Here is a 21848-nt window from a genome sequence, read left to right as displayed (position 1 = left end):
CAGAAATTCCCATAGTAGAGACACTACGAATAAATGAAATCTCTTAATACATAGACTTTATCTATATTTTCGTTTCTGAGTATGCCTTGCTCTGAGGTTTCTCTGAGTTGGGACTGGGACTATTCCCGTGCCCCGCCAAATATGCCACTGGATGGGATATGAGTAAGTCACATCCAGGTAAAGTGACTGAGGATAGTTCTCTTGTGCCCACAACACTGGATGAACAACATTCTGGGCAGAATGTTATCATAGCCAGTTTTAAAAGCTGATAAATCAAAGAGGCCCCCCCACTCTGGACCAACACTCACTCATTTAATCTTAATGAGACAGGTATTACACAGAGCCTGACCAAGGGAGTTTACTGGCCTCTCATTCCCTAGAGACAGCAAGGCTAAGCCACAGGGCAGTCCCTGCTCCGCACGTTCTCCGCCTGACATCTGCGCTCATTTATCCAGGTGGGCCTGGGCCTCAGACTGAGAGCAGTTCACTTGACCTTTGGGGACCGCTAAAAGGGAGCGCCTGGGACCTGCAGCTGAGGTCCACCAACACGCAGACGACGGCGCGCATCCTCCTTTCTCACAGCCAAGTTTGAGGGTCAGGGGAACACCTCATCATAATTCCTTTCCTCCTGCGACATTTTAAGGGTGGCATCCTACCACCATTATTTGAGCTCATTTGAGAATGAAGGAGCATGGTTTTACATTTAACAGATACAGAAAAGCAAGCAGGCAAACATAATTTCGGAGCAATGCATGATGTTTAACAAAGGTTGTTCCCACATTACACTTTCTCTTCATTTTTGAGGAAAAAAAATGCATGACTTTCCTTTTGGAAGGGAATTTTTGTTGTAAATTGCCTAAAAGCAACAATCTGATAATCTATAGGTTGGCAACAGTCAACAGTCAATCTGATAATCCTACAGGTTGCCATGAGAAGTGGAAAATATAACATCATGATATCACAGGTTCTCAGCATGTCTCCAAAGATAAACTTGTTACATATCACCAGATCTATATTTCCTAGATAAGTCATTTTCTCCCTCTTTTTCATGATTTAAACACTCATTTAGTGAGTGTTATCTTATGTAGAACACTGTGGGCGAAACAAAGAAATTGAATGTGTGATCTCCCCGCCCCTTCAAATGCTCAAGGGGCATAGAGGTGTGAAGTCGAGTTCAAGTATGAGTGAGGAGAGGGTGGGAAAGATGGCCTCAGCTACAGAAATTAGGGAATGGGGAGGCTGGTGCCCACCCCTCCTTTCAAAAGAGCCTGAGATTCTAGGCAAGAGAAGGGTTAGCTCTGGAGTAGCGCAATGCAGCAGGAGCTTGAGCAAAAGGTAAAGAATAACATTCATAACTTGCTTTGAAACAACTACTGTCTCAGGCAATCTCATAACTACCCAATCCAGTGGCAACTGTCACTCTCTCCATTTCGCAGACTGGGACACTGGGACTGTGGGAGAAATAAGGTCACATTTGTATGATGGGGAGAACCAGAATTCAAACCTAGGACCCCAGGTCTGGATTTCACATCATTGAGCTCAAGATACCACAAATGAGGCACGTCATGACTATTTCCTAGCACAGCACTGCCCAAGAGAAATATAACTTGAGCCGCATAATAATTTTAAGTGTTATAATGATCATATAACAGGTTTTTAAAAGGACAGATGAAATTAGTTTTAATAATATTTTATTTAATTCAATATATTCAAAATAGTTTTATTTTTACATGTAATCAACATTAAAAAAAGCAATTGATGAGATATTTTATATTCTTTTCTCCATACATACCCTTCCAAATTTGGTGTTTACTTAGTACCTGCATCTGAATTTGGACTAGCCATAAGCAAAGTGTTCAGTAGCCACGTGTGGCTATTAGGTAGCAAGAAAACTGGTTTTAGAGAGAGAGAGAGAGAGAGAGATAATAATACAAAGATTAGATACAACTAGCATGGGATGAATAATACAGATTTAAAGTATTTTTTGATACTTGTTTTCATCCTTGTAGCAATAAATGACGTATTTTATCTACAGAGCATAATTATAAACCATCAACAGACACCAAAACCTATTAAGAATCAGAGCCTTCAGGGTTCTGACCAGATGTCCCTCAGCAACAGCTGGCCACCTTGGGCTGAAAGAGAAGCCTGAGACAGTAAGAATTAATTAGCTGATGGCCTAAGTGCTTCTTGTCCTTCCTTCCCATTTACTAGATTAAAAAATGTGAATTAAATTAAATGTGTCTCTTTCCACTCAGACTTTCACAAGATCCAACCCTAGGCTGAAAGCTTTCTTTCTTACCAACAATTGTATCTATCCCTCAGCTAAGATCTCGAACTATTTGAACATACATGAGAAAGAATGAAAGGAAACTTTTCCAATTAATTTCCATTTGTGTGTCATTACAACTAACTGCGTCTATCTTTTAAAGTCAGAAATAAACTCTCATAGCCTATGACTGGGCAGGTCCAGTCACTAATGCCCAGGAAACTTAGAGCTCAGATCTGCACTTAAACATCATCTCTCCAGCTTGGGTGATGCTCCTAAGAGAGTTTAATCTTCACTTAAGCCATCTTATTTAGATGGTGCTGTCAAAGAAACACATTCTTAAGTCAGACAGGGTTGAGTTCGGGTTTTCTAGTCTCAGTTCTCACCCAGATTGAAGCTATTCTGCATCCCATCAAACTCACCGCTAGATCCTGCACTCACACTAAAATGTAAACAATTATACCTCAGAGGTCTGTTCTCAAATTTGATCAGTAGCAGAGCCCCTGAAAATCAGTTCTTGAAATATCATGGAAAATTACCATATACAAACTAAAATCAATCACACAATTGTATATTAAATCAGATGCCATCTTAATCTAAGATGTTAAAACATAACATATAACAAGTATATAAAGAGAGTTAGATGGAGAAAATTTTGCAATTGATAATATCCTACCCCTTAATTTAACATTTTTATTAGAGTTGATGAAAATGGCCATACCCAGATGAGTAGCCGAATCCTCTGAGGCTGAGTTTTTTTCTTGGAACCTTAACTTGAAAACTAATAGGTTACAGAGTCAGCCATTTTTTTATGGGCTTTGCCTTTCAGCAGGATCCAAGACATTATGTTTGCTGATGGAGAAATGATGTCAAGTCTTAGCCACCAGTCGAAGAGGATGGTTTTTTTGACTTGTGGTCTGTGGTAACCTCCCAGAATCACAGCGTAAGCAACGAGAGGTATGCTGATTAAGAGCCAATGCCACAATTCCTAAGAACAAATTCTCCCGGTTTATGTCTTACCCAGTTTGTTCCTCTGAATCCTGTCACCAGTCCAGAATAGAGAAAAAGTGAGAGAAGGGGAAGTAGAGAACAAGAAAAGTCAGATCAATACACCAGCATGGCTGAGACCTGAAAAACAGTGGTCTCATATATTTAGAGAGGTCCTGGAAATGCAATCCTCACTCCTGAGGCAACCTCTGCACAGCCATCATTTGTCTTTGCCAAAGGCCTTTGCATCAGGCCCCTGCCTATAGCCAAAGTAGCAGAAACTGGAATTACAAGGATTCACGGTGGTTAACCATAGCTGATTCTCTTCTTTTCAACATTTTTCTATGGAAAAGGTCACACATGTGCAATAGAATACTACAGTGAACACCGTGTACCCATCGCCCAGCTTCAGTAATTATCAATACTTGGCTAAGCTTGCCATCTATACCCCCACTCACTCTTCCCACACATACACTGGGTTATTTTGAAACAAAGCCCACATTGTATATTAATTCAAATGTAAATATTTTATTATGTATCTATAAAAAGTAATGCTCTAAAAAAATATAACCATAATACCATTATCACATTTGAAAAGTTAACAATTCCTTAATATTACCAAATATCCAGTTAGTGTTCAAATTTCTTCCATTGCCTCATCTATTTTTAAATAGTTGGTTGTTTAAGTCAGAATCCAAAAAAAGTCTATATAGTATATTTTATTCCTATATCCCAATATTTGCTGTAAGCTGGAAGGCTTAATTATATTTAGGTTCATTATTTTATTAGAAGACTTCATAGTTGGTGCTGTGTATTTCCTGTTGCATCACATCAGGAGGTACAGAAAGCCTGATGTTAATATTGATCAACGAGTTCAGATGTTGCCAGCCTGATTCATCCATTATAATGTTCCCTATCAGCTTTTCAACTAATGGTCTTAGCAGACATTGATGTTAATTGCTCAGATCAATTATCTCATTAAAGATTGAAACGTTGATATTTTAAATCTATCATTCTCCATTCATTAACTGGAATTTTTCTCTAAAGCAAAACTTCCATCAAATATTTTGTTGCTCTGAGGTACAGGTCACACAGGAAAAACAAGTTAAAGATTGAACTCTTTACTCTTATTTGCCTATTTTCAGAACAATGGATTAGTTTCCTAGCATCCCACAAAAGTGACCTTTTTTTTCCTACCATTATAAATCATGCCTATTAATCTGTCTTATGTATTTTAATCCATTCACGATTATTCTTTTTGATTCTCAAATTGTTTCATCATTGACCAGTGAGAATTCTTCATGTTGGCTTCTGTGTCTTTCTAACACTATCGCCAAGTCTTTGATGGGTTCCTTGCTCTCTGATGTGACAAGATGTTCCAAGCTCACCTTAAACATTTTTTCTCCTAAACATAGAATTCATCTTGTCACGTCAGAATTCATCTCCACAAATCATGAGGCTTTGGAGGTTTTTGTTCGCTTATTTGTTTGTTTGTTTGTTTGTTTTCTAGAAAAGGCTATGTTTTTCTCTCTCCCCACTTCCCATTTCTCCTTATTCCACCAGGGAACCCTGACAAAGAAACAAAGAAGTGCTACAGAGAGGAGACATGAAATACCAGTTGGCAGCCCTTTGGTGATGACAGGTAAGTAGGTCTGACACTAAATGAGATCATGTCCAGCAGAACTCAACGCCACAGGAATCCGACTTCCAAGCCTGGGAGGCAGCTTCTGCAGCTACCTGGCTACCACCCTAGGGATGACCCCAACCCTGAAGATGGCAGAGGAGATCCATAGGAATCATATCCTGGATGTCATAGGTGAGCGAATGAGTCAGCCAACCCAGAAGTTGCCCCACCTCTGGACCTCCTGGTGTATGAGATAATATAAAATCCCTTGTTGTTTAGGTCCATTTAAGATGATGCTTTCTGTTACTTGAGGCTAAGTCCCTAAAGGATAAACATCTTCCAATTTAGAAAATAAATGATTACTACACATCACCAATTGTTCCCTTCTCCCCCTATTCCCGATCCCCTTATTCCCGTATATGTTTCACTTTCCTTGAGTACATTTGAGGACTCTCCACCCACTTCCAAGTGAGTCTTGTTTCTCTGCTGCCATATGACTTCAACTCACTTTCAACTCCGGCCCAAATATCTAAAGCCTTTCACTGCTGGTCACTGCCTAGAAGTCTGGCCCACGTCCTCTCCCTTTACTCCTCCAAAGCAGCAGCACTAGGCTGTGTGAGTGGCAAACTTTCACTGAAGGTTTAGGCTTAACAAAGAGCAGTTATAACGCATGCAGAAACAATTTCACATGGAGTGTCAGGCATCCCTGTCCCAAGAAATTCACTAGCGGTCCCATCCACAGAGAATTTGTCACTATCTACATTCCTTCCAGAATCCTAACTTCCCACCATGTTACTGGGTGTCTGCCTGCCTGTCTCTCTCCCCCTGATCCTACCTTCTTCTCTCCCAGGTTCTTTTTACCTTCTCAAAGTGCCAGAGAACAACTCTAAACTTTCTGTTATTTTACTACACAGAGTAGTTACCTCATCTTTGTTTAAACATCTTCAAATCCAGGCAGGTCCAGATACCTTACTTTCAATAAAAGGTTCACTAAAGCATTTTCCTAAACAAAAGATTAATTCTTTCTCTGAAAGAGAAGCTATTTCTGCCTTCTTCTGGAGTCAATCTGCTCAAATTCGGCAAGCTCTAAAAACATCATTGATTATTTTTATTATTATTAACACTCAAAATGGGACAAAGGATACCTATCTGATAGCATTGCTAGGAAGCTTATCAGCAGGTAAGGTTAGGAAATTATTTCATTTCTTTGTGCTCTGTTTTACTCATCTGCAACATTTTTATTACAGTTGATAAAAAATGGCTTCTTGTTTTTATAGATAATAATATGTACCTCACAGCTCATAAGGCTTTTGGTACAATTAAAATAAATCAATGTATGCAAAGGACTTTGAATGGTGCCTGGTGCATACATACTAAGTATTACACAAATGTGAGCAGCAGCTGCTGCTTCTTTTGTTATTTTATCAGACATCTGATCTAAACAGGTTGTTTGAACATGCTATCATGGGAAAGATAAGAACCCCTACAATACGGGGTTATTGTGAGGACCGACCGATATGTATGGCCTCAAACAGCACCTAGGATCTAGTGACTAAGGCAGGCTCTTAATGCTGAGATGACCAAAGTGTATAAAGCACCCACACAGGGTAGAAGATTAATCATGTGAGATCCTCTCCTTCCCCCTCTTAGGGAGGTGATAAATGAGGTTAGGGGTGGGGGATTGGAGAAGCTGGTGTTTTAAAAAATCCTGACAGAGGCCCCATTTTGAGTCCCACAGAAGCCATCCTTTGTGATTGCTCTTCCCTTTGTTAGTGTTAGGAGAAGTAGCAGCAATGTGGAGCGATGGCTGAGCAGCTGCCTCGCCAGGCATTGCGCTCCTATTCTGTGGGGAAGTAGAGGCAGAGGTGATCCAGCCTCCACCCGCAGGCATAAGCAAGGAGGAAAAGCCCTGGGTCTCACTGCCCACCACCCACTTCCCTACCGAGAGTGCCGGGGGGGGGGGGCAGGGGGGGATGAGGCTAGCCCCTGAGAGAGTTTTCTGGAGATCAGCTCTTTTGCAAGTGATTACCTCCCAACCACATGAGAGAGTCAGCAGGGCGTTTACAGTACAAGGCTTCCCCGTGTCGCAGGGGTGATGAGAAAGCAGAACCACCCTTCCCCCAGCTCCTTCCCAGTTTCTCCCAGACCCACAGGAGCTAGGAAAGCCCCACAGTTGCCCAGGTGCTAAGAATGGGCATGAAAGTGAGAAAAGCAGAAAACACACGGGGCCCTGAGCCTAGACACCACACATTACCAAAGACGTGAGGCAACTGACCAAAGGCGTTAGACTTTCTCAGGAGCAGTGACTGGGCCACAGGGGACCAAATATCAGAGAAAGATATTCTCTATCCTTACCATGGGAGTGCTAGGAGAATGGTTTATGGCATTTCCATGGAGATTACAGATTCAACCCACTAAGAGCAAGCAGGCAACAGCATCAGGTGTGCACTGGTCTGAGCCCTGAGCAACAAAGGGGCTTGGCGGGGGGCCAACCTCAGGCCACCTCCTCAGTTGCTGAGCTGAGGCAAGCCAGGCCCCAGGCCCTACTTGCGGGTTCCAGGGTATCTGAGTGACACCCGAATCAGGGCACCCGGCCGCCTCTATCCTGCCTCTAAAGAGCAGAAAACAAAACATCGTGAAGTTGGGTCAACTGAACATGGAAAATTGGAGAAACCGTCTTTGGCTGCCTTCTTGGGAATCCAAAGGCCCATTTCTTAGAACCGAAGACCCTGTGGAGTTAGTTTGCTTCAAACGTTTCTCGGTTGTTCTCCAAAAATAGACGCCAGGCAGGAGAAAGGAAAGCCTGGGGCAGGGATGCGGGCTGCTAAGAGGGCTGACCAGGAGGCAGGAATAGAAACCTCTTAAGAAAGAAACTAATTAAATGTGTCCACACTGAAATGATTACATGGTTATTATCTGCCCACTCAGAGGAAAAGAAAACCACAAAGTCCAAAACGTGGCAAGTAGCAGGCTTAATTGCCTTCTCTGAGGAATGGCTTTTGTTTTGCGCAGCACTCCATCAAAAACACTAAGTGTTAATGTGCCCTGTATAATCTATCTGGCCAGCTAACAAGTTTAATTCATCACACACCATATGAAAGAATAAAAGCAGGTTAGTAGTGACGAGTTAAGAGTAAAGGTAAGAAATAAAATGGAGAAACACATTTTGATTGATGGTGCAGGACTATTAGGTGCTACTATAGATGGACTCTGTCGGGTTTTATGTAGTGGCCCATCAAAGCAAAATAGATCTAGTAATTTAAAACTTTAAATATGTCTCCTCAATTAAAAATTTAAAAGGCCAGTGGATGTATTGCATTTCGACTGAACAATAAAAATTCAATCACAGCCAACTCTCAAATATCTACATGTCGATCCACCATAAAAGATATCAATTGTATCTCCTCATGGGCCTGATACCTGCCCTGCCAGCCCCACCCACCTTGTTACCAAAATCTCTACTTGGCCTCTAGGGGCACTTTCTTAGACCAGGAGGAAGGTGGTGTCCTTGGAGTAGGAACCTTTAAAATCAAACATCTCCTTCACCTGTAGAGACTATGGGACAGTAAGAGGCACCAATCTTAGAGGATCTAGAGGTGTCCCCATAGACTGATGTCTGAAAATAATGTCATCCACCCCCAAGACTATGAGGGGAAACTAGAAAGTCTCAGAGAGGCAAGACGGAAACATATATGGCTCTCCAGAACTTCTTACTGTCCATCATAACAGAGCTGGTCTCTTTCTTTCTCTCTAACACACACATGAATGACGTACAAACAATATTAATCATTGCAACACATTGCAATAGCAAAATACTGGAAACAACCAAAAATGTCCATAAAGAGAAGACTGGTTAAATAAAGTATAGTACACCCACAGCAATCAGATGCAAGCAGCTTTAAAAAAGGAAAAACAAAGAGCATATTTCTCTCTATACTAAGATGAAATGATTTCCAAGGCATATGGCCAGGCTTTTTTAAGATGCTATAATACCAGTTGTATAAAAGGTGCAGACACACACACACACACACACACACAAACTTACATATGCATAAAACATCTCTCAAGAAGTAGGTAAAGGGCCCATGACTTTGGTTGCCTCTAAGTCAGGAAACCGAGTAGCTGGGAAAAGGAATTTCGAACCTTCTGAATTTTCAACATGTGAACAATACCTATTCAAAAGCATAAATTGCATAGCTAGCCCCATGAATCCCCTCTCTCAGCCCTCCCAGCCGCTGTCTCCCATCCATTTAGTCGCTCTCAGTTCTCTATGTGTACATACATTATGACACGACCCCCAGGTTGTTCTGTAACCTTCACTTCTGTCTTGTCAATCTGCAACAGGAATCATATCTCATGAGAGACGTCTTCATCGCCATTCATCTGTGCCTCTAGGCTCTAAACCCATAATTTAATACCCTATCATCTAGTGACACCTTTAGCTACCTCCACCTGAAGGTGTAGAAATATGCCAATTCTCCAGCAGAGCCTTGGTTTAGTCGTAGCTTTATGTCATGGCACCACCTGTGAACTCACTACAAAATACAGCCGCTTCCTTCTCCTGGCTGTGACTTTAGACCCTGTATTAGCTCTTTGGAGCTTCAAATTGAGGAACATCTTAGATTCTAATGGCTTCCCCCAAGGCCCCTGGGCTCTCACGCAGTCCACAGGGGAGTGGCATGGACCAAGCTCCAGGCAAGCAGAGAACTGGAAAGCTTGAGCGTCTGCTTCTGCTGCTGCCTCCCACAGAGCAGGACTGGTCCTGCTGGTCCAACCAGTGCTTTGTATGTTACGGTGATGCCTGTCTGGTATTAGTGTTCCCGCTCTGTACTCATTTATTCACTCCTGTTCCCCAGATGAGGCCCCTACCAGAGACGTCCATCCTGAATGTGCCACAGGCTGCCTGGGCTTTCCTCACTGCCTAAGGCTACCCTCGGGGGAGTTCTCTTTAATCCCTTGATGTTTCTGGAATGGACCACACAGCAGGTGTCCTTAATGTGAATCTCAGGTAGCAGGGGTTGAGGTCGCAGCCCCTCCTGCCCCCAAGGCTCTGGACACATGCAGAGGATCCCCAACAAATCCGCTCTGCGTAACTGACAGGGCTAATGAAGACACGAAAGGTCCTGGTGCCCTTGTTGGGCAGGGAGCGGTCACACACCTTCGGTGTGCAGAGCTAAGAGGTTCCATGCAAATGAGTCTCCCCTGAATGAAGAAAGTCAAAGCCAAGGTGATATGCTGTCGCTACCCCTAGATGGAGCGGAGGCCGGAATAAACCATATCTCTCACTCAACCCACCCCAGTCATTTCCACTTAACCTCTGCTTTTTCAAAAGCATTTGCAGTTTAGAACGTCTAACTAATGATGTCGCAGCCTATGACTAAAAAAAATTATCTCAGAGGTCATTGACAATAGTGAGTCAGACTTTCCACTTCACAATTATAAGGAATATCAAGAAAAACTCACAGACAGACAAACAGTGTGGAAGGAAGGTTGGATGGAGGGAGGTAGAGGAGGGTAAGGGGGGATAAGCGGTGATGGAAGGAGACTTAACGGGTACACACAACACAGTGCACAGATGATGTGTTATAGAACTGTGCACCTGAAACCTATATAGTTTTATTAACCAATGTCACCCCAATAAATTCAGTTACAAAAAGTTGAAAAGCATGTGCCAGTCTACTAGAACGACCTGCATATCAGAGTGATTTGAATTATTCTGCAGTCAGGGTGGTAGAGAGGAAACAGTTTGGGTTTTGCTATCAGAAAGGTCTGTGTTTCAAAACGGTCTTTTCAACTCATTAGCTGCAACCCCAAGCTTCTTCATCGACATCCATAAAATGGGAATTGTTCTCAGGATTAAGTGATTCCGTGTAGGCGGAGGGCCTAGTTGTACCTCACATTTACATTAGCTCCTTTTCTTTGATAACCCATATCAGGGAGGCCAATGTAAGATTTGTCAATCAAATTATACTGAAGGGGTGTCACCCATTTGAAAATAACTCTGCTGTTCAAGGCCCTGTGTTAGGACTGCAGGAGGCGCGGAGGAACGGAGAAGGGCTCTGCGGCAAACGCTGCAGGCCGGCTGGCCCGCCCCCACCACCTTCCACCTTGGCATCACCTGCCGGAAAACTTACAGGAGCTAAACACCCTCTTTACCAGGGGCTCTGTTGCCATTGAGAGTGGCCCAGCTGTGGCTCTGGCCAGGGAGACAGTGAGCTGAAAGGCTACAAGCAGGTCTTTGAGAAACAGAAGACATAGAAGTAGCTGCTGCTGCCCTTCCTTTTCTCTCCTGTACTTACTATTGACTTGGTGACCAGAGGGATGGCAGCCCTGTTGCAACCATGAGGCAACAAGGGTGAGGGAAAGAAAGAGCAAGACAATGGCAATGAAATTTGCCCTGATGTCATTAAGCCACCAAACCAGCCTAGCAGCTGTCTCTGGATGTCTTGTTCTATGAAATAATTCAATCCCTATTTATTTTACCCCTTAGGAAGGTTTTCTGCTACTGGTAGCTAAACACAATCTTATGTGTTAACAGATGTTGCCCTCAAGGAATCTGTATTCTCATGGTAGAAATAAGATATGTTTTCAAATTTCTAAAATACAAAGTGGGAGTTATGAGGATGATTCAACAAAACACGATAAATTATATGAAAGCCATAACCATATTTATCCAAACATTTTAGGAAATATTGGTAGAGGTATTGTATATTTAAGTGAAGTACTTTACTCCGTAGTCAGCATTCTAAAACCTAAATATATTACTGCATATAGCCAGGCTCTTCAGAAACCACAAATGAAAGACACATTGCTTGGAAAATATCCAATTTTACATATAGTGCTTATCTTTTCAGATATACAAAAACCATAAGGCAGGAGGATTTAGAAGCATTGCAGAGAATCTGACAATACGTAAGTTTATAAAAAGTCAAATTTTCAAATTTATCGTGCAGCATTCATTTGGTTTACTATTTTCTCAAGCATTCCATTGTTAAACACTGTATAGATATAACAAAGTTTCACATTTGCCTACTACCACAGACAGAGCAAACGCACAAACTGAAGAGACTGCAGGTATCTTCACTTACTGAGTTTTTCCATTGCTCTTATGTGGAGTTTAAGTGAAAATTTTAGAGGGTGTAGCATATTTTGCACATACTATACCAGCAGAGAGATAAGAGTATTTTAGTGATTCTGTTTTGCAGTATGTGTGCTATTAACATAAAGTCTAAAATACAGGCATATAGTTCTCAATGAGTGACTGCATAATTCTTAGAACAACGGAAACCACTAACACCAGTCTCATGTTTTAAAACATTCCAGTTAAGTCTGCCTTCGGAATCAGCGTCGCATCTCCGTCAGAGCCCTCACCGGGCCCGGAGTGACTGAGCTGGGAAGGCTGTGTGGTGTAATGAAAGGAACACTGAGTTCTCTTCCGAAGACGGAAGTTCTAGCTCTGACTCAGAAAATTGCGAGCTGTGCAACTTCTGAGGTGTCACTAACTTCTCTGAACCCCAGTTTCCTCATTGGAAAAATGTTAAAAGGAACACTCATCTCACAAGGTCTGCATTAGAAAGGTCGAATAAGAGAGAAGATGGTGACTATGCACATTAAACTATGAAGTACACTGCAGGTAAACAGTATAAACTCTTCTGGTTCTGCTACCAAATCAGGACAACCTTGAGATATGTGGTAAGTTTTGTAAAGTACTTCTACTTAGTCTAAAAATGATAGGAGCATATTCTTTGCCAAGAAAACTTGTGCTCTTCTGTTAAAAGAAATTTCAGAAACCTAGTAGGAGGTAGGAAATGTGTATACTTTTTATTTATGCATTCATTCAACTAACATTTCTTAAGAGCTGGCTATCATAGCACCGTAGAGCCCAAGAATCTAAGGTTAAATAGGGTACCCTTTCCTGACCTTCATCAGCCCAGGGTCTCGTAGGGACTAAAACCACACAAACATGTGATTTGAATACACTGTGAGGCTATTAATAATGAGGGGTGTTCACAAGTTGGTAGTCTTCAAAGAGAAGGGAAAGGGGCACGTTGAACCTTTTAGTCACAATCTGAGCAAGCAGAGGGAGAGCCGGAGAGGGGGAAGTTGCCCTGTGAAGACACAGGCCCTCCAAATCCCAGTTTGCTTGGAACCTTCAAAGCTTCTTTGGAGCTTCTCAGATGAGGGTGTGGTCTTGGTTGGCTGAATCCCTAATGGCCATAAACTCTTTTAAAAGAGACCATACATGATGAATGGCAATCACATCCTTTATTTAGTTTTTCAATTGGTGAATTCTTGGCTTTCAGAAATACTTTCACGACCCCAGGTCCCTTTGACCTGACGCCAGGATTGCGCGGCACCATGATCTCCCCAGTCCTGCGTTGGGAGAACCTCAGCACAACCACATCCCGCTCGCTGGAAAAGCGCTTCCTGGCACCACTGCTAAACTTGCAGGGCACAAGATTTTTGCAAGAAATCAAAGCAGATTTCATTCACTCAATAAACATATCCTGAGAGCCTATTAGACACCAAACATTAGAAACGCAGACTTAGCTAGGACATAGTTTTGCCTTAAATGTCCTTATAATTCAGAAGAGGTGACAATCATGTGATTAAATCACTCCCATGAAGTGCTAAAGTGGCTATAAAACAAGGTGCAGCTGAGGCATGAGAGAGCTAGAGCTGGGATTTCTTGGAAGTTCAGGAAAGGATTCAGGGAGGGGTGAGTGTTGAAATACCAGCGGGTACTAACCAGATGGACAACGGGTAAGCAGAGTTTGAGTAGCAGTATACATAAGGGCCCAAAGGCGGTCTGTTTGATAAACGACACTCACTTTTCTTTAGCTGGAGTATCAGGCTGCAAGGGGGTGCGAAGTGAGGGCTGACACCAAGGTGAAGGCTGGGTGGAGAGCCCCCTGGATGCCATGCTAAAGAGTTAGGACTCCGGGCAGATTTAAGGACTTTAATGTGACTTTAAGATTAAATGCCTTTTGAGGAGGCTGCCTCCTTCATGGGACTGCCATGAAAAGGACGCTGGCATCTCACTGCAGCAGGACAGGAGAGCATTTCTAAGCTACTCACCACTTTTATTGTATCTAACACCCAAGACTCACAGACCTTACCTAAAAGGCAAAATTGAGATATCCAACTGATTGGGTTCCCAAGTGCTGAAGAGATGGCTTTTAAAGTGTTTACATGTCTCCGAAACAGGCAAAGGGAAAGCGTCTTCGCAGCGGTTCCCTAATCTGAGAACACTCGGGGTAACTGAGGAGAATCCAGGGCAATCAATCAGATGTCCCATGAAAAAGACACTGCTGCTGAGTTTCTACCAAAAACACAGCCACCCCTCATCTCGGAGGAAAACGGAGGCTGTGCCAAGTGATTTTTAAGTTATCAGCTTCTCTGAAAGAAAAGAACCATTTGTAAAAACAGTTCTCAGCAATAAAACATTCCCTCCTTTCAAGGAAAATCTTTCACCGAGCCTCTCGAAAAGGAAAGACCCTCCTTAATCCCACATCAGAAGTTTCAGTGCAAATATAGGATAGAGTGCAAGTTTAGGCTAGGACTCCGTGTGATCCTTATTTCTGCTAAGTGGTTTGCAGGAGCTCTGCAGAGGTGGCTGGCTGATGTTGAATTGGACGGTGGAGTCTGCGGCTTTGTGGTGTCTGGTGGCCCCTAGTGGAGGCTCAAGTCTCCTCCCCAACCCCACCCTGCTAGCTCAGCTCACCTCCAAAGAGAATAGCTGGCCAGGTTTCAGAGCATTTTATTAGCAGTTGTAGTAGTAGGTGGGGCTCTTTGCCAATAAATCAAGAGACACAACACTCAAAGATATGGTCATATCTCTTACTATATACTTTGTATAGCAGGAAAGAATTTTTTAGGCCAAAAGCTGAAATAAGCAAATAAATGAATCATTCTGTATTTTTGTATTGCTATCTCAAGCCCTTCTTCCTCTTGGTAATAGAAGCTTCATCTTAGGGTAAACTCGGGTCAACTAAGATTTTCTTTCTTTGGCTTTGTCTAGAGATTTTTCGAGTCCTCTTCTGGCCCACTGGGCCTCCCTCAGAGATATGAGAGGCCTCCCCTAAGGCCGCCTGCCTGGCGGTGATGGGGACTGGGGGTGGGGAGACTTTAGGGTGTTCTCCCATGCTGCCCTGGGGCTGCGGGAAGTCAAGTAGGGCTCTCTACCTCAGGCTCTCTTTGCTGGGAGACATGTAATATGCCAATCTGGGTGGCTTCCTGGGTTTCACCTGAAAAGCAAGACAAAGATCCGCCCTATCCCAGTGTCCCACTGCCATGTGGGGCCTGAGAGTGCTCAGGATCAACTGCCCAGTGCCCTACGAGTCTGCAGCACAGTGCTCAGCAGTCTCTCCAGTCTAGACAGCTGGATGAAGCTGGCTCGTCTGCCCAGCTTCTCGTTTCTGGCGCACACAGGATCTAAAGCTTTTCTCCAGCTCGACCTCTCAGGACTCTTCTGCCCTGAGTTTCAGAAAGCCAAGTACCAGTCCTCTGTTCTCTCAGGTGCTCACCTGCGGCAGTTCTAAGCAAGGTCAGGCCCTGACTGGCTGGGAAAGAACCAAAGGTCACAGGAAGGAACTGAATGAGAAACACAGCAGTTGACAGAGCCAAATACTACATCATCCCGCCACCTTTGTTGCTGTCATAAAGCGGGAGGTGTGGGCCAGTTTGGATGGCTTGGGCCTGCTCCCTCCCAAGAGAGGGCCCTTCCCCGCCTGTGTCTGCCTGCTTCTGTGTCTCGCTCTATGGCCCCCCCATCCCAAGCCTCCTCCTAGCGTGGTCCAGAATCCCAAGACCATTCCAAAGAGACACTCACACACCACTTCTTATTTTTAACTACTAAGCAGGTGAGGTATGAAGGTATGAATAACGGCCTGAAAACGCCTAAGGTGCAGGGCTGGTTCCTGCAGGGGAAATCGAAAACCTTTCTGGCTTCTCACTTTCTCGAGCCCAACACAAAAGACAGTCTCCATGTGGTCCAGCCCAGGTCACTAGAATTTTGCAAGCAGGTTTAAGTGTCAGGAGTTACCTTGTACTGAGGACACCAAGGGAGTTTCCAGGTAGGAGTTGGTATTGGACCTTGGTCTGGAAGGATGGGAAGGATGGAGCAGAGGGCATACCACAGGGAGGAGTCCGCATGAACAAAGGTCAAGAGTTGGGGACACGTGTAAAGGACCGAGGAAAGGGGAAAGTTAAAGACGACCCCAAGTTTCTGTTCCTGGGTGTAACTCTGAACATAGCCAAGGCTCCTTCTCGCCTCGCACCTACCTTAGGCGACCATGCCTTCTACTTTTCTGTATGTATCTTGTCTTTCTGAAAACAGAAATTGCCCTTGATTCATTCACTCATTCATTTCTCTTCCTTGCAACATGCTCTGTATAAACAGTATACACAATATACACTGTAATATCTGAAAATATGCTGTGGACAATATCCCTTGATCTAATCTCTGGCTTTTCTCCATTAAAGCAAATGCTGCCAAAGATAGCTATGTTTTCCTCAAACTATTTTTAAAGCTTTGCTGATTAGGGAAAGTCTGTTATTTCTACTCTACATATTTTAAACTATAATTGAGGTCAAATAATATACTTTCAATCATGAGCACTTAATGATTTAACCTTCAAGATATTATTGTAAACCTTTAAAATATTATTTTCAGGATCCTTTGACCCATTTGCTATTTATCTTGTCGACCAGGTGGTTTTTCTTAACACTATAAAAAAAAAAAGTGGAACTCTATCTGTTGTAAATAAATTCTAATAAGTTATTTGAGTCCACCTGGAAATATAGAAATGTCTATCTGCCAAAGCATGTCCTGATTCTATTTTTTGATAGAGTCACAAAACATACAAGAAAGAAGCAAATAAAAAGGCCTTTTTATTTTGTCAGGAACACAACACTATCCTCAGTTTTTCTCATCATACCAGAAAATTCCCCACAGCCAGGCTGACTACTGTTCAACTCAGCCACCGCCTTGACACTGGCCCCTCCAGGAGTCTCTTCCCAGCTTCCCCCAGAAGAGAATAAGGGATCAATGGCCCGGAGGCTGGGGCTCCTTCCTGCAGAAAATGCAGCGCTCGGTTCTATCCTGCCCAGGTCTCTCTTGCACACACCATCAATCAAATAAAATACAAGAGTATCAAGAGCCAGTGAATATTACATGCAGAGTAGTCACTGAGAATATTACATGCAGAGTAGTCACTGAGAATTTGGGTGAATATTTACGTGCAGAGAAGACACAGTGAGTTCTGGAAGTTTGAAACCCTAGCCCCTAGACAGCTGAGGGAACTATTTGGAAGCGTGTACCTGACCCTTGCTGTTTATTTGAGAGAACCTGAAAAATTCTTGATATCCTCACAAATATTAAAACATTACCTGTCTTTCCCAACAAAGGATATTTACCAGCACAAATGCTAAATTCCAATACTTAAATTTTTCAGGAAGCTTTCTTGGCCTTTGTTCACTCACTGCCAATCTTTCCTTTCCCCAAAACCAGAGAGAAACTTCACACAAAGCCCATCCTCTTAAAAGCCAGATGAGCGCAATTATTCTCAGAAAGTCCCCACAGTCTTTTGGTTTGGCCTACTCCATTTATCTCTGCCTGACAGAGAACTTTGTATTTCTTTGAATACCCTGACTCTAATACTGCCCAGTCCTATTCCAGAGTGAGTGAAGCCCGAGGCCCCACCCAAAACCAGAAAGGACATAGATTCCAGAGGCAGCAGCTCCCAGGAGAGCTTACGTTTTCTCGGAGTTTTTATTACCTCTTCATTCAACGTGGAATCACAGCAGTTTTAGGGCCATGAGAGACCTTAGGCCCATGTATCCCTATCCTGAGATGTTCCTCCACCTTCAGAGACTTCTTCCGAATGCAATAAAGCTCAGACATAAGAGGGATGGTGGGCAGATGGGCCACCTGCATTCAATTAGTTCTTACACAGCTCATTTTACCCCTGGGTACTTTGATTCCTGGCTACCTCAATTCCAAACGTAATTCTCCCATTTCCTCTGCATCCTACTGTCTCCAGCCCCATAGGCTATTGGTCCTGACTGGCTGACTGTCAGCTTTTCTGTTCCAGTTCCTGGATTCTACCCAGCATTTTCCTTTTGGACTCATCCTCTCAATGGACCCCTACTCTGGCAGTAAGTCCATTTTGGTTCATCCTGAAACCCTTCACATTCTTTTTTTCTAAAATTTTTTATTGATTTATTTGTAGAGAGAGGGGAAGGGATGGAGAGAGGGAGGAAGAGAAACATCAATGGGGGAGAAACACATTGATCAACTGCCTCCCATATGCACCCCACCTGGGACCAAACCCGCAACCCAGACATGAGCCCTGATTGGGAATCAAACCAGCAACCTTCTGCTTTGTGGGACAATACCCAACCCACCGAGCCACACACATCAGGACAACCTTCACATCCTTAAGCCAAGGGATCCCAAATTCAGAGTCTTGTTTCTAGAACATCTAATCTGTTTGTTGCATAAATGAGAAAACTGAAGCCAAAGTTTGCATTGATCACCCAGCAAGAAGTAAAGCCAGCATCCTAGCTTTAAATAATGGGCTCCTTCTTCTACATACATTTTAGAAAAAAGTCATAAAGTTTCTACAGCATCTTAATTTGATCTCAACTACTGGGTATCCCCCTCATCTCCCTGGCCCCCAAACTCTGGGCTCTTTCTTTGCTAACCTTAACAAGGTCCAAGTGTACCCTTCCTCCTTCTCCACTGTGTTGCCTAGAACTCAGAGCTGATGGCTGCGACATCTTAGACCTTAAGGATGACAGCCCCACCCCGGATACAGCAAAGCGATCACCTCAAAGAAGCCTGGGCCCTGCCGGCCTCGGGGTGTCACCAAACGGGACTGCCTGCCTCCAGATTTCTTTCATGGAAGAAAAGGAATTGAAAGTATATATTCTCATGTTTTACATTAAATGCAACAAACACAGCCCCAGCTAAAACAGGGACCACAAACAGGAATGAAAGAACAGAAAGATCCAAGGGGCTTAGGTCTCTGATGTCATCAGGAAGTTGCCATACCTGCCCTGGTCTTACTTTCTTTGGGAGAAAAATTGAACTTTTAAGTTATTTTGGGCTTCGTGGAGAAGGGGGGACTTGAGCAGGAGTTTCCGTAGGGAAAGATGCTTGTTCCCATGGGCTGCTCCTTCAGCACCTGGGATTTCCTTTCTTCCTGTGGAGCTGGGTGGCCACAGTCAGGGCTGTGGGATTCGGAAGCATCGCTGGTCCCCGAAACAGACCCCGTTGCTTGAGCTGTTTATCCAACACCAGCTCCTAAAAGAGCCTGTGAAATGCCCACAACTCTCAAGCCTTAAGCCAGAATTTGGCGCAGGAGTGTCTCTAGGTCCTGACTGTGAGAAAGGTCAGGGCAGGACCCAGGGGGAAAGAAGAAACCCCTATGCTTAACCCAGTGATTTACTGTAACCAGCCTGGAATCTTGAAAGCAAAACACAAACACAATTCAGGGCTTTATTCTCCAAACTTCTCACCCGGCTCTAGGCCTTTACAATGTTTACTGTGCAGCCATCTGTGAATATCTTTGTGAAACTAGTTAAAGCCTTTTATGAGACCCTAAACTTCTAGTTACATTAATTTCCCCCCCCCACCCCCACCCCACATGAATTAGGACTTGAATAAACAAAAGGCAGGCGAGGATGGAGAGTGATTGCGCAAGGTTAAATGGTGCGTTTAACAGGGCCTGCCCACAGACTTTTCCGTTCCCATCCCTGGGTGCGCAGGCCGCACTGAAGCCCATATAATGGACCCTTTATGTGGTACTTGGTTAGAAAAACGTATTGACAAAGAATCACAGACAAATCATAGCCGTGACCTTTAGTGCTCAAACAAGATTTTCCTTGGGAGTGATTTAATTGCCCATGCAGCTCGCTGGCTGCACACATGAGTGGCCTTTGTGCCTTTCCAAAGGCCACAGCCAGGCCAGTCTGGTTTGCCTTTCCTGCAAATGTTTGGCGGAGCGCTGTTCCTATAATGAGGCTCCGTTGTACCATACAAGGATAAACAGCACATGACATCCAGCTGGACTCGGCCAGCTTGAAAAATTGCTTCCCAAGCACCTGCTGCCCCAGCTGACCTTGGCAGAGGCTGTGCCCCTGGCCTCACCCTCATCGTTCAGATGACTGGCATGGATGCCGGGCCAGACCCTGTGGCCCGCGGCAACACGGCTGGGCTTTGGCTGCCAGGCGTAAAGGGGTCTGAGGCTACAGAGTGAGGTAAAAATGCTGGCCTTTGCCCTTCTCAGTCCCTAAGTTCCCCCTGCCATCCTTTCCCTGGAGCTCACCTTGGTCCCTTCACTGCTCTAGAGAAACAGAAAGCCAGACAACAAAAGGCCACCTAGCATAGGATTCCATTTGCATGAGACGGCCGGCAGCAGGCAAATCCATTTTGCCCAGCGCAGGTTACTGGTTGCCGGGCTCAGGAGGGGCAGAGGTGGGGGTTGGTGAATGGGGAGTAGCTGCTTAACAGGGCCAGAGTTTCTGTCTGTGGTCACGAACAGTTCTGGAACTTGACAGAGGTGATGGTTGTACATTGTGAAGGTACTAAATGCCACTGACTTTTACCTTTTAAAATGGTTAGAATGTAAATTTTATGTTATGCATATTGCACCTCAATTTTTTAAGAATGTGACTGAAGGATTGCACCGGAAGAAGGCAAAAGATGGTTATACTTACTCTCCAGGCCCCAAAAGACAGAACTAAGGCCAAGAAGAGAGTTTCCTGGAGGCCGATTTCGGTTCAGGCCTACTGTGCGCCAGGCACCCCTCAGTCCTCACTGCCTTGAAGCCCGCAATAACTTGTGAGGGACTTTTATTACCCTTATTTTATAGCTAAGGAAAGAATGACTCCCAGAAGCTAGAGCTCTTTTGCCAAGGACACAGGGCCAATAAGACGTGGAAGTCTGTTTTGAGTCCAGGCTTTTCTACTCCAGAATTTGTCCCCTTTTTGATACATCAGCCCCTGCAACTTTTCTACCCAAATACCCTCTATATCCCTTAGGAAGCGTGAACTCATGCATCAGGGTGAATGGGCAGAACTCAGAGGAGCTGCTGAGTGTAAGCCTCCTGTTATAGCTTACAAATTCATGCAAAATTTTACATGCTTGCTCTATTATCTTACATAAGGTTATTTTTTAAATATTAAGTTTTGTCCAACTCTTTTAGTGAAAGTTTCACTATGGGAAGATGGTCTGTGTATATCCTGGAGCCTATGGTCCCCCTTCATATACCTCAGAGGTCTGCTTACTCCAGGTTGGGAAGCTGGTAATAAACTGGCTGTTTTCCAACAGGGAAAGGGGAGGAGGAGGGAGAAGTGAGGAGGGAGAAGCAAGGAGGGAAAGGCGAGGAGGGAGGGGGGAGGAACTCTCTGCACTGGTGTTCCTGTCCCATCAGGGATGCCACGGAAGTCTAATGAAACTTATTAACATTCTTTCCAAAAATCACCCAGAAAGTTTGCATTTTATCTGAGGAGGTGTGTAAACCCCCTAAAATCTAGATCTCCGATAGAGCATTTCTGGACTGCATGGTCTTAGGCAGAAACTAACACAAGCTCGAAGATTCCTTCTATCTATAAGAGTTAGTGATCTTATCACTCAGTCACCAGTTTTATCAAAACATCCATTTCCTTACCACTTTGAGGGACTCATTTTATCAGCTAATGTGACGCACAAATTCAAGTTTATATGATAATGAGCTGCTATGTATCCTTTCTCCCCTTTAGGGATATTGTAACTGCTGCTGCTTATGGAGAGAGAGAAAGCAAGAGGGCCCTGTAATTTTTACTCACTCTTTCCCACTGGATAGCTACTTATCTTATTTGTACATAAAGTCAGACCCAGTGTCCAGCTAAAAGACACTTATGGTTGGAGACTCAATAAAGTGTGACACTAGAGTTGCGGGAACCATAGACAAGAGCAGCTGT

Source organism: Pteronotus mesoamericanus, unplaced genomic scaffold (assembly GCF_021234165.1).
Source record: "Pteronotus mesoamericanus isolate MK-2021 breed Mesoamerican mustached bat unplaced genomic scaffold, CSHL_Meso_final contig_73, whole genome shotgun sequence".
In the NCBI taxonomy this organism is placed as follows: Eukaryota; Metazoa; Chordata; class Mammalia; order Chiroptera; family Mormoopidae; genus Pteronotus; species Pteronotus mesoamericanus.
Note: the sequence above shows the minus strand (reverse complement) of the source record.